Source organism: Heterodontus francisci, chromosome 4 (assembly GCF_036365525.1).
Source record: "Heterodontus francisci isolate sHetFra1 chromosome 4, sHetFra1.hap1, whole genome shotgun sequence".
In the NCBI taxonomy this organism is placed as follows: Eukaryota; Metazoa; Chordata; class Chondrichthyes; order Heterodontiformes; family Heterodontidae; genus Heterodontus; species Heterodontus francisci.
Window position 1 is genome coordinate 109,448,509 of NC_090374.1, and position 13,297 is coordinate 109,461,805.

The window sequence follows — 13,297 nt, forward strand, 5'->3', positions numbered from 1 at the left end:
TGTAATACTTTCCTTGATTAACAATGCCACACCCCCCCCCTCTTTTACCATCTTCTCTGTTCTTAGTGAAACATCTAAATCCTGGAACCCGCAACATCCATTCCTGTCCCTGCTCTACCCATGTCTCTGAAATGGCCACAACATCGAGATCCCAGGTACCAACCCATGCTGCAAGCTCACCCACCTTATTCCGGATGCTCCTGGCGTTGAAGTGGACACATTTTAAACCAAGCTCTTGCTTGCCAGTGCCCTCTTGTGTCCTTATAACCTTATCCCTGACCTCACTACTCTCAACATCCTGCACACTGGAACTACAATTTAGGTTCCCATCCCCCTGCTGAATTAGTTTAAACCTCCCCGAAGAGCACTAGCAAATCTCCCCCCCAGGATATTGGTACCCCTCTGGTTCAGGTGAAGACCATCCTGTTTGTAGAGGTCCCACCTACCCCAGAAAGAGCCCCAATTATCCAGGAAACCAAAACCCTCCCTCCTACACCATCCCTGCAGCCACGTGTTCAACTCCTCTCTCTCCCTATTCCTCACTTCGCTAGCACGTGGCACGGGCAACAACCCAGAGATAACAACTCTGTTTGTTCTCGCTCTAAGCTTCCACCCTAGCTCCCTGAATTTCTGCCTTAAATCCCCATCTGTCTTCCTACCTATGTTGTTGATGCCTATGTGTACCACGACTTGGAGCTGCTCCCCCTCCCCCTTGAGGATCCCAAAAACACGATCCGAGACATCACGTACCCTGGCACCTGGGAGGCAACACACCAACCGTGAGTCTCTCTCGTTCCCACAAAACCTCCTATCTGTTCCCCTAACTATGGAGTCCCCAATGACTAATGCTCTGCTCCTCTTACCCCTTCCCTTCTGAGCAACAGGGACAGACTCTGCGCCAGAGACCTGTATCCCATTGCCTACCCCTGGTAAGTCGTCTCCCCCAACAGTATCCAAAACGGTATACCTGTTGTTGAGGGAAACGGCCACAGGGGATCCCTGCACTGCCTGCTGGTTCCCTCTCCTTCCCCTGACGGTAACCCATCTACCTTCTTCTTTTACCTGAGGTGTGACTGCCTCCCGATAACTCCTCTCAATAATCCCCTCCGCCTCCCGAATGATCCGAAGTTCCTCCAGCTCCAGTTCCCTAACGCGGTCCTCGAGGAGCTGGAGCTGGGTGCACTTCCCGCAGATGCAGTCAGCAGGGACACCCCTGGCGACCCTTACCTCCCACATTCTGCAGGAGGAACATTCAACTGCCTTAACCTCCATTCCCACTATTCTAAATTCCCAAGTTTTTAACCAATCACACGATAAAACAAGAAGAGAAATAGAAAAAGCCTTACCTTACCTACACACAACCGAGTCCTTTTTTTTGGTAAGAGGAGGAGGGCGGGTGGGAGACACTACAAGAGTAGTGTCTCGGGTTCAGAAACAGCCCAAATATATAGGTTTCTACTTACCCAGCAGTCCCTGCTCCACCGAAACTCCCGATGAAATTGACTTCCCAGCTGTTCACTCCTCGCTCGCAATGCCTGTGCTCCTGGAAAAGCTGCACAACGAAAAGGTAAGAGAATTTACACAGCCCAAATATATAGGTTTCTACTTACCCAGCAGTCCCTGCTCCACCGAAACTCACGATGAAATTGACTTCCCAGCTGTTCACTCCTCGCTCGCAATGCCTGTGCTCCTGGAAAAGCTGCACAACGAAAAGGTAAGAGAATCTGCACAGCCCAAATATATAGGTTTCTACTTACCCAGCAGTCCCTGCTCCACCGAAACTCCCGATGAAATTGACTTCCCAGCTGTTCACTCCTCGCTCGCAATGCCTGGGGATTTATCCACTTTTAAGCCTGCTAAAACAGCTAACACCTCCTCCCTTTCAATGCTAATTTGTTCAAGTATATCACAATCCCCCACCCAGATCTCCATACCTACATCGTCCTTCTCCATAGTGAACACAGATGAAAAGTAATCATTCAAAACCTCATCTAAGTCTTCCACACAGACTGCCACTTGGGTCCCTAATGGGCCATACTCTTTTTTTCCCTGGTTATTCTCTTGCCCTTAATATACTTATAAAACGCCTTTTCCTTTATCTTGCCTGCCAGTGTTTATTCGTGCCCCCTCTTCGCTCTCCTAATTACTTTAAGCACCCCCCTACACTTTCTATACTCCTCTAGGGCTATTTTCAGCCCTCTGAATCTGCCATAAGCCTTTTTTTTTTTTCCTTATCCAATCCTCTATATCCCTTGACATCCAGGGTTCCTGGACTTGTTTGCCCTACCCTTCACCTGTACAGGAACATGTTGGCCCTGAACTCTCATGATTTCCTTTTTGAATGATTCCCACTGGTCTGATGCAGACTTTCCTACATGTAGCTGCTCCCAGTCCACTTTGGCCAGATCCTGTTTTTCCTATTTTATCATATTGAAACCAACCTTCCCCCAATTCAGTCCTTTTCAATAACTACCTTAAATTTTAGAGTTATGGTCACTATCCCCGAAATGCTTCCCATTGACACTTCTACCACTTGTCCGGCTTCATTCCCAAAGGTGATGTCCAGTACTGCCCCTTCTCTTGTAGGACTTTCTACGTGCTGGCTCAAAAAGCTCTCCTTTATGCATTTTAAGAATTCCGCCCTCTTAAAGCCTTTTGCACTATGACTATCCCAGTTAATATTGGGGAAGTTGAAATCCCCTACTATTATTACCCGATTATTTTTACTCCTCTCTGAGATTTGCCTACATATATGCTCCTCTATCTCTCCCTGACTGTTTGGAAGTAGTATGCTCCCAGCAAAGTGGTGGCGCAGTGGTTAGCACCGCAGCCTCACTGCTCTAGCGACCTGGGTTCAGTTCTGGATACTGCCTGTGTGGAGTTTGTAAGTTCTCCCTCTGACCACATGGGTTTCCGCCAGGTGCTCCGGTTTCCTCCTACAGCCAAAGACTTGCAGGTTGATAGGTAAATTGCCCCTAGTGTAGGAGAATTGTGGGGATGTGGTGGGGAATATGGGATTAATGTAGGATTAGTATAAATGGGTGGTTAATGGTCAGCACAGACTCGGTGGGCCGAAGGGCCTGTTTCAGTGCTGTATCTCTCTATGACTAAAGTGATTGCCTCTTTTTGTTTTTAAGTTCTACCCATATGGCCTCATTTGAGGAACCTTCTAAGATATCATCCCTCCTTCCTGCAGTAATTGACTCCTTGATCAATAGTGCAATGCCACCTCCTCTTTTACAGCCCCCACCATCACGCCTCAAGATTCTATACCCTGGAATATTGAGCTGCCAGTCCTACCCTTCCCTCGACCATGTCTCTGATAGCAATAATATCATATTCCCTTCTGTTAGTTAACGCCCTCAATTCATTTGCCTTACTTGTCAGACTCCTTGCGTTAAAATAGATGCAATCCAGCCTTGCATAATTCGCTTGTGCCTTAACAGGTCTATATTTGTTCTGCCTTCCAGACTGACTTAGTTTCTCTTCTATATTTGGCTGTGCATCACCCTCTACTGTCGCTCCACTCTATATCCCACCCCCTGCCAAATTACTTAGTACAAAGAACAAAGAAAATTACAGCACAGGAACAGGCCCTTCGGCCCTCCAAGCCTGCGCCGATCCAGATCCTCTATCTAAACCTGTCGCCTATTTTCTAAGGGTCTGTATCTCTTTGCTTCCTGCCCATTCATGTATCTGTCTAGATACATCTTAAAAGACGCTATCGTGCCCGTGTCTACCACCTCCGCTGGCAACACGTTCCAGGCACCCACCACCCTCTGCGTAAAGAACTTTCCACGCATATCCCCCCTAAACTTTTCCCCTCTCACTTTGAACTCGTGACCCCTAGTAATTGAATCCCCCACTCTGTGGGGAAAAAGCTTCTTGCTATCCACCCTGTCTATACCTCTCATGATTTTGTACACCTCAATCAGGTCCCCCCTCAACCTCCGTCTTTCTAATGAAAATAATCCTAATCTACTCAACCTCTCTTCATAGCTAGTGCCCTCCATACCAGGCAACATCCTGGTGAACCTCCTCTGCACCCTCTCCAAAGCATCCACATCCTTTTGGTAATGTGGCGACCAGAACTGCACGCAGTATTCCAAATGTGGCCGAACCAAAGTTTTATACAACTGTAACATGACCTGCCAACTCTTGTACTCAATACCCCGTCTGATGAAGGAAAGCATGCCGTATGCCTTCTTGACCACTCTATTGACCTGCGTCACCACCTTCAGGGAACAATGGACCTGAACACCCAAATCTCTCTGTACATCAATTTTCCCTAGGACTTTTCCACTCATTTAATTTAACTCATTGTTGTTTGGGGGAATTTACTGTGCACAAATAGCTGCTCCATTTACCAATGTAACAGTAATGAAACTTCAAAAGTAATTCATTGGTTGTAAAATACTTTGACACATCTTGAGGTCATGAAAAGCTGTGGAGGGCAGGGCCTTCGGTAGAGAGTCCTGTTCTCTGTTCATGGAGCGTCACCCACTTTGCAGCCTCTGCTCCATTTCTCTGTCACATTACAGACCCAGAGGCACTGAATCTATAACCCCAATACTTGTTGTAGACGTGGTGTGCAATCTTGAGTGCCGCGGCATTCCCTAATGGCGGGATCAGACGTCATAGCTTCCACCACAAATCCTGCTTCGCATGTGATTTTGTATTTAAATTATCCATGCCATGACGAGCAAGCAGAACACGTGGGATCATTCGGCAGGGGCGGCCTTTCATTGGTGGAACCCGCCGTCACTGCCCGGAGCAGCATAATCGCCATAGATGTAAAACATTATGTGCTTGCAGCCTCAAGGAGCAGCAATCTTCCTTTCTTGTGAGTATCTTCAGACTAACTTAAAAAAATTAATTTTTTACTCAAATCAAAATGTTTTTGTCTCCCTTGTTTTGTGAAAGTCGCCACCAATTTCACATCATTTACTTTACCTGCAACTGAAGTGAATCACGTGGCAGGCAGCGACCCGCTCCACGGTTCTGTTATCCTTCCTGCAGGTTCTCCTCCAGGCCATCAGGGCAAGGCTGGAGGTCATTTTCCCTGCAGATGGAGTGTGTAGACACCTGCCTCCCCCACCCACCCCCCCCACTCCACTCACCATTTCACCAAGGCAGTCCGGATGGAGGTAGCAGAGGAGGTCTCGAACTGTGGGGTCACTCATAAAACATGGGTGCAGTGCTGCAAGTGTATCGATGACTTGCTCAGATTAGCAAGGGTAAGTGGTTCTGGAGAAGCTGCTCCATTGTTTGCTTCCATGGCTCTGTGTCTTTAAGGCAGAGGGTACACAAGGAATGCATGAGAAACTTTAGTGCCACCCACTAAATGCTGTTGCACCAAGATGATTGGCATTGTTTATGCTTGGATGTGTCATGCGAAAGCCAATGCAGAATGAGTAATGTTGATACATGTATGTAATGGTTGTGATGCATCATTGTCATGTCATTAATTCTGTACTGTCTGCTGCAGGATAAACAGCCACAACCAGCGCGAACATGCTAGATCTGGAGGAGGGGTCCCTGACATAAGACTGTTGACCACAGCTGAGGAGGAGACGTTGGATATCGTGAAGAGGAGGGAGGCAGAACGAGCGGAGATGGCGAGGCAGGATCCAGCAGGTGAAGGATGAAGTGTCATCTCCATTCTTGCAGCCATATGTGGAAACTGAAGGAAATTGTGTGAAAATATGTGAAACACATGCTTAAAGTGCCTCTGTTTATGTCTGCACTGCAGGTGCCCGCATGCAAGTCATTGAATGCTGTGTGGTCCAAGAATCCTTCTCTGGAGAAGAAGAAACCTATTCTTCAGAGTGTGCACCGTCACCTGCCTCCTCTTCCACTTCCATCAGCACAGATACATCCACAAAGTTCACAGGGGGTTTAAGATTAGAATAAGGTTCACAAGCTACTGGTCACAGTACAGACACGTTGCAGTAACTGAGGGAGCATGTGCCAGCCGGGTCCCCTGACAATCTGAGGACTGCTGGGAACCAGGCCCCTGCTCAGCCCACGCTCATGCTGGTCCTCTGTTTGTAGCTACGAGAAGTCTGCTGGATGTGCAGCAAAGCCATGTGGAAAATATGTCTGAGATGCCTGAGGTCATGCGTGGCTTATCACAATCCACGGAGGAGACCATGCAGGCCATGATGTCTGCCATGTCTCAGGCATTTGAACGTATGGCTTCCTCAGTCGAATGTTTGGCCAACTCCGTGGTGAGTCTGGTTGAGCACTTGAGCCATATCTGATCTGTACTCCATCGCTGTTGCCGTGGGCTCCATGCAACAGTCTATGCAAGAGGAGTATGAAGCACCTAAACCTCTCTCCAGGTGCTCCTTTCCCTTAGGGAGACAGGCAGGTGCCGTTGTGCATTCGGATGGAGGAGGATTGCATGCCAGCTGTCCCAGGGCCATTCTTTCAGGACACTTCTAGGGTAAGCAGGTCATGCTGCAGGATCCTACAAATTTCTGTGACCATTTCACGTGACTTTCTTGGGCGTCTCTGGCATTGCCCATCTGACATTTGTAGGTAATTTGTCCTTGTCCTGAGGATGCGATGACATGCTAGTGCCTGTCTTCGATAGGGCCGTCTGATTTCATTTGGAGCATCCTCACTTTCTAGTTTTGCCTGTTGCTGGCACTCTGGTGTCATGAGTTGTGGGGAAAAGAGCCCTCCTTAGTCTCCCCCTTTGTTCTTCTTCCCATGGTAGTAGACAAATTGGGTGTTTGAGACCTGTGTTGTGCAGCTTTTCTAAACAATAAATAAACTGAGTGTGGCAATTCAACCCTCTACACTGAGCTGAAACATAGACACACCCACTGTTTTTTGCCTCCTCCCACTCCTTGCAATCCATGAACATCCGTGTGGTTTCCACTGTCGTTGGAGAAAATTGTGCGTGTGGAATTCAAGGCAGGTCTCCCCACCTTCTAACCTCCTTCAACCTTCCAGCTTGAACCCATCACCCTGGACCTACCCAATATGACCATTACCCTTCCCTTCGTTACCATTGAGCCTTCCCTCATTACCATGCACATTGTTTCTACTTCCATTACTGTCAACATACAGATTCTTATCCTTTAACTTCCTCACATCGTACTGACCATTGTTACTGAGTCCCATTTCCCTCCATATGAAGCTGTTGAATACCCACCCATTAGTCTTTCCCAACGCCCCCCCTACAGAATCCATTTGCCCCATTAGCTGTGACCATTTCCTTTACTAGCCAGTATCCTTAAATTGCCCCACAGCTCCCCAATGTCGACAGCACTCATCCCTCCCTTTAGGCCTTTGCCAAATGTCTTCACGCAGTACTGATCTAATCCAACCACCGCCCCCGTAGCCCTCAACATGTATCTTAGCACCAACATCAACCATTCAACAACCTGGATGCTCCACTCCACCCTCCCCTGTTCCGCCATGCACTTGATTGCCCCACTCTTTCCTCCCCAACTATCTTCCCATGCTCTCCAGGTTGCTCCTGCCCATGCCTTCACTGCCATCCCCTGCTGGTGCTGAGCCTGGAAGCAAACATCCATTCCAATGCTGGCGAGGAGGTAAACATCCATTGCAATACTGGCCTTAGTTTAGCAGATGAGTTAGAGAGAAGAACATCGACCCAAGACTCAACCACACAAATTCAATTTCTGCATGCCACTACGAAACATCCGTGAACCAGGTAGCACGGGAATAGCACTTGCCGTGCACTTAATATGGCCTAAATTGTAATATGCATAGGATAATGTGTATTTATGTTATTTAAATGAATGCAAATCTGCAATTTAATTTAGTTTAGTTTAGAGATACAGCACTGAAACAGGCCCTTCAGCCCATCGAGTCTGTGCCGACCATCAACCACCCATTTTATACTAATCCTACACTAATCCCATATTCCTACCACATCCCCACCTGTCCGTATATTTCCCTACCACCTACCTATACTAGGGGTAATTTATAATGGCCAATTTAACTACCAACCTGCAAGTCTTTTGGCTTGTGGGAGGAAACCGGAGCACCCGGAGAAAACCCACGCAGACACAGGGAGAACTTGCAAACTCCACACAGGCAGTACCCAGAATTGAACCCGGGTTGCTGGAGCTGTAAGGCTGCGGTGCTAACCACTGCACCACTGTGCCGCCCCTGCCACCATGCTGTGGGGGAGCCCCAGAATGCTGCAAACCCATCGCCGACTTAATTCCTCTAAAATAACCTGCCATCGGGAATCAGAAAAAACACATCCCATCTAATTATATCCCCTCTCACACCACCAAATCTGCTGTGGCAGACAGCATTAAATTCCCACCTTGGTGTGTACAGGTGAGCAGATCCTCTGTCCTCCCTGTATAGATGCCCCAGTTCACCAGCAGATCCCCAAAAACAAGACACAGTACTTCTGCAAACTTTGCCCCCACAGAAATAAGTCAAAAGCAGGTCACCTGCAAATCCCATGGGTGTTTCCTTATGCAGCTGAACACGAGCGATTGGCATAGTGTTATGGCCAGGTGAGAAAGGTATCTAGGGGTCCCTCTCAGCCTTCACCCGGACTTCACGTAACAGGGTTTAATTTTAAACAGTGTTTATAGCTCCCCCTTGGTGAATCCTTGTTCACTGCTTTCCAATTTTAAGGCAGAGAAACCAGCACAAACAGACTTTCTTGTGTTTAAAGAAGAAAAGTAGAAATTTTATTAAAATTAAACTCTAATTTGGTTAACACCTACGGATACATGACATTCAAACTGTTTGTACAATTCCGAAAAGCCCAGGTTGCCAAGCAGGTTCGTCATATGACTAACTGGTCTGACCACATCTTGGATTGTATCACCTTATCAGTCTCTGGAATGCTCCTGTTACACACAATACCTGGTGATCAAAGTCCATTGTGGATTAAATGTGTCAGGGAATGGTCCTTTTGTCCTTGCAATCACTGTCTGTTAATATGCAAATGTATTTTCCAGCCACAGCTGATCTGTTTAACAAGTCCTTTGTTCACTCCAGTAACAGTTTAATATCAATGTTCATGACAAAATGAATGTGCCTCATTCTTGGCAGGTGGGGACCTAGCATAAAAATAGGTGTTAACTGGACCTGTGCAGTTGAAGTTACGAAAATATGCATCAAATCAACTGGCGCCTTTCCCAGCAAGGAGTGCTGTATGAAGTGGCTGGCAGCATGCCATTATTGAGCAAGTTGGGGATGAGCCTACGTCTTGAGTCTCACCCACACAAGTCGTCAAGAAACCCAAGAGTGTGAACTAGATTAGAACCTGCACTTATATGCAATCACCAAACCAAGCAATACAACGAGAAAGACACTTGACACTGACCATCTATCATGGAGAAAATGAATGGTGCTAAACATGTTGTACTCAACTTGACCTCAATGCAGGCTACCATCTTGCTGTATTCTCTACTCACATTGGACATTTTTGATACAAGCTGCTCAACTTTGGAGTCAACTCAGTAGCTGAGGCATTTCAGCATGATTCAGTCTGCACTTCAAGGACTTCTCATCTATGGCCACACTGAAAGTGAACTCAAGACGTGTCTGCATGCATACTTACAACGTCTTGGAGATTGTAACCTCACCTTGAACAAAGACAAGTCCTTGTTCAATGAAAGCAAAATTGAATTCTTTGGTCACGTGTTCAGTGGTGAAGGAGTATACCTGATCCACGGGAAGTTGAAGCCATTGCAAACACTGCGGGTCCTATAAATATGCGAGAAGTCTGGAGTCTGCTAGGACTAATCACATATTGTAGTCATTTAATTCCTGACCTTACCATGCTAACTGGCCCCCTATGCAATCTGACAAAAGAGACCACCAAGTGGGAATGGACTAAATCACACAAACAGGCAGTACACCAGATCAAACACCAGCCTATTTCGACCCGGAGAACTCCACCCAGCTAGTCATGGATGCAAGCTCAGTAGGCTTGGGTGCAGTTCTCCTCCTACAGGAAGGCAAGACTGGTAACCCATCAATCGTTGCGATAACAAGCAAGTTGCTATTGCCTGTAGAACAACATTATTCGGAAACAGAGAAGCGCTCTCAGTCACATGGGGGTAGCTTGCACTTTCATCTCTACCTGCATGGAAACGCGTTTAAAGTAGTAACTGATCATAGACTACTAGTGAGCCTGTTCAACAATCCCCATAGCAAACCACCCACTTGAATAGAACATTGGATAGTCAAACTACAAGAGGACGAGTTCCATGTTGAGTATCATCCAGGAAAGCTCAACCCAGCGACATCTTTTGTGACCTCCATTGCCAACAGTCAGTCCAACTAGTCGTGGGGAAAAGATTGCTGAACAACATCTTAACTACATAAGCATAAATGTGGTGCCAAAGTCATTAAACCTATCCACATCAAAGCAACAACAAAACAAAATGAGACGTTGCAATTGTGTATGAAGGCTATGGAATCACAAAACTGGAAAGATGTCTACAAACAAAATTGTTCACACGCTACAAGGTCTTTACAATGTTCGAAATAAGCTCATCATTACAACGACATCTGATCTCTCATTACACAACACACTCCACTCATTGAAGGAACATGAAGTATATCAGGGAATTGTCAAAACCAAACAACTCCGTTGGGAAAAGGTATGGTTTTCAGGAATTGACTGCATGGTGGAGCACAATATCAGTCGGTGTTTGCCATGTCAAGTAGCCACAATATCAAATCTTCATGATCCTCTCAAGATGTCTGAACTACCTCCAGGACCATGGATTGAAGTCAGCGTTAATTTTCAGATTTTTGCCCACAGGTTGCTTGTTGTCATTGATGACTACAGCAGATTCCCAAATGGGAATTAGTTATGTCAACTTCAACAAAACCAGTCATCCCATAGCTTGACCAGATAGTGTGATGGTCCTACTGAAAAACAAACAACCTCTTATGACATCCAATCATTTGTTGTGACCAACACAAATGGATCAATGACCACCGCTATCACAAGAAACACATCATTCTTCAAAGCACTGAAAATACCACTCGTAAACATTGATTCCAATTTCGACATTGACACCTCAGATGAAGGACACGAGTCTAATGAGATTACATCTGATGTCAGACGATATCCTACTCATCAGAAAAAAACGTCCATTGTATTTAAGTGATTGTTATAAAGTGAACTATTGAAGTTTACAGTTTACATTTTTGGAAACAAACCATTGAAACATGTTGTGCCCCTCATTTACTAGAAGGGGAGGGATGTATTGTTTTGAAAATTGCATTGTGCATTTTGTCCACTTGATGCTACTATACACTCAGGCCAGTGGAGGGGCTGGAAAGTAAAAGAATAAAGAAGAATCCATTGTTTTTCAACAGCATTCAGTCTCATATCTTTTACTATACTCAGCTGAACCTTACTTCAGTCCAGAGAACACCACAGGCCTTGCCATCCTCACGGTCCACACTTCTCTGGAGAGCCATGTTATGGAGAGTGCGCCAGACCACCACAATAACAGGAGGGTACTGGAGGACACCACTTGACCAGTCCAGGCACCGGATTCGCATTTTCAGATGCCTCATGGCCTACTCAATGGTTGTCCTAGTGAGCAGTTGGTATTGGTTGTGTCATCTCTGTCTAGGGCTCCCATTCTCCCCTAGGATCCATCCACACACTTTGGGACTTGGTGGAGACTTGAGGCAACTTGGACAGTCAAAGGATGAAGGAGTCATGGCAGCTGTTAGGAAAGCAAGTACACACAGGGCTTATTTTGGTCACAGACCAGTTGGACATTAAGGGAGTGGTAGCACTTCCTGTTGATGAATTTGAGCATGCAGTTGCTGGGTGTCTTGATGGCCACATGGGGGAATCCAGTGCTAGCAGTGAAACCCAATGCCCTCTGTCCCTTTGAGGCTCATCTGTCCTGCAATGAATGTATTGTCCAGCTCTGGCAAAGAGGGCATCAGTGACCTGTGAGAGGCAGTGGTGTGCAGCCATTTGCGAGATGCCAGTAAGGTCTGCAGTAATCCTTGGAAGGAGCCAGAGGTGAAGTTGTTCAAGACCACAAATACTTGACGGCTACTAACAGGATATGGTGAGCAGTGCAGCGAGATGCGAGGCTTTCAGTGACAAGGGCACAGATCTCTGTGACCATCTGCTTGGAGAGTTGCAGACCCCTGTGGCACTGGGACTCTGTCATCTCATGTAGCTCTGTCTTCAGCGGTAGATCACGTAGTGAGGGTATGGCCTCTGTGTCCTTCCTGCCCCTCTTTCCTCTGCCATGCCGTCCTGCATTTTGAGGTTCTGCTCTTCCTGCAAATGCTTTTGTCCCTCATTGCCACTACACCCATAATTTGACTGTCATGCTTCCATTGCCAGCTGCAGCCTTCCTTTTGGACAGGTGCCCACCCTACTGTGATCGGCAGCCTTTCTCCCTCCTCTTCTGCCCCCGAGGTGCCGGGGGGTTGACAACCCCGATTCACTGCCTGATTTCCCACTCTCCTCACCAGCTGCTCAACACCAAGGGCACCTCCTTTCCAAATGCTGAGTTTCCCCCTTTGCCCTGCTGGCCCTCTTAAGGGACCAGGGCAATTCCTTGGAGCAGACATAACTGGCTGCCCACTCTGTATCAGCCTCCCTTCAGCTGTTCAGCAATGGATAGGTAAAACCTGAATGCCTCCTTCAAAATTCGAACCTCCACCTTTAACAAACTCTTAACGAGCTGTTTAGCTACTTTAATTGGCCTCAATCATGAGGCAGATGAGATTGTTGCCCCCTCCCCCTCCAACTCTCGCCCTGTCGAGCATTACTGACACTGAGAGCAGCATCTCAACTGACATGCTGGCTGGCGTCAGCCCAGCCACCCCTCCTTGGCTTCATTCCCAACCTCAAGGGTTTTGGGGGTGGGCGGAGGAAAATTCAGCCCTATGTTGAAATCATCATGTTATGATTGCTATTTGACATATGTTCATGGACCGTTGGGCTGTTAACTAAATCTGATTCATTACTCATTACTAAAGCTTTATATGGCCTGTCCCTTCATTAGTTCTAGGACGTAGTGTTGCAGAAAACTATCCTGGACATACTCAAGAAATTCACTACCTTTCTGACATGTCTGAAAGTTAAAATTTCCTTTTAAAACCACTCTGTACTACCTGGTCTTATTACTGCATTTATGCAATTTACCCCTTCACATCTCGTAGCAGGGGTTCTATACATAACTCCCACTACAGAAGGGTTCTGGTGAAAGGTCACAGACTTGAAACATTAACTCTGCTTCTCTCCACAGATGCTGCCAGACCTGCTGCGTATTTGTAGCATTTTCTGTTT

At 46.8% G+C, this 13,297-nt stretch overlaps 1 protein-coding gene across 6 annotated transcripts in view; it reads left to right on the top strand.

Annotated features, from left to right (window-relative positions):
* Positions 1–13,297, top strand: part of LOC137369189 (beta-1,3-galactosyl-O-glycosyl-glycoprotein beta-1,6-N-acetylglucosaminyltransferase-like) — a 95,452-nt gene that overhangs the window by 49,387 nt on the left and 32,768 nt on the right. Inside the window, exon 2 of one of the 6 annotated variants that reach the window (XR_010974890.1) lies at positions 9,061–11,549. The exons of 4 other annotated variants lie outside the window; for them this stretch is intronic. The gene's annotated coding sequence lies outside the window, so the exon portion shown is untranslated. Of the gene's footprint in view, positions 1–5,488; positions 5,638–9,060; positions 11,550–13,297 lie in introns of those variants that run through there. One more of the 6 variants, XM_068029985.1, reaches the window with a different exon arrangement.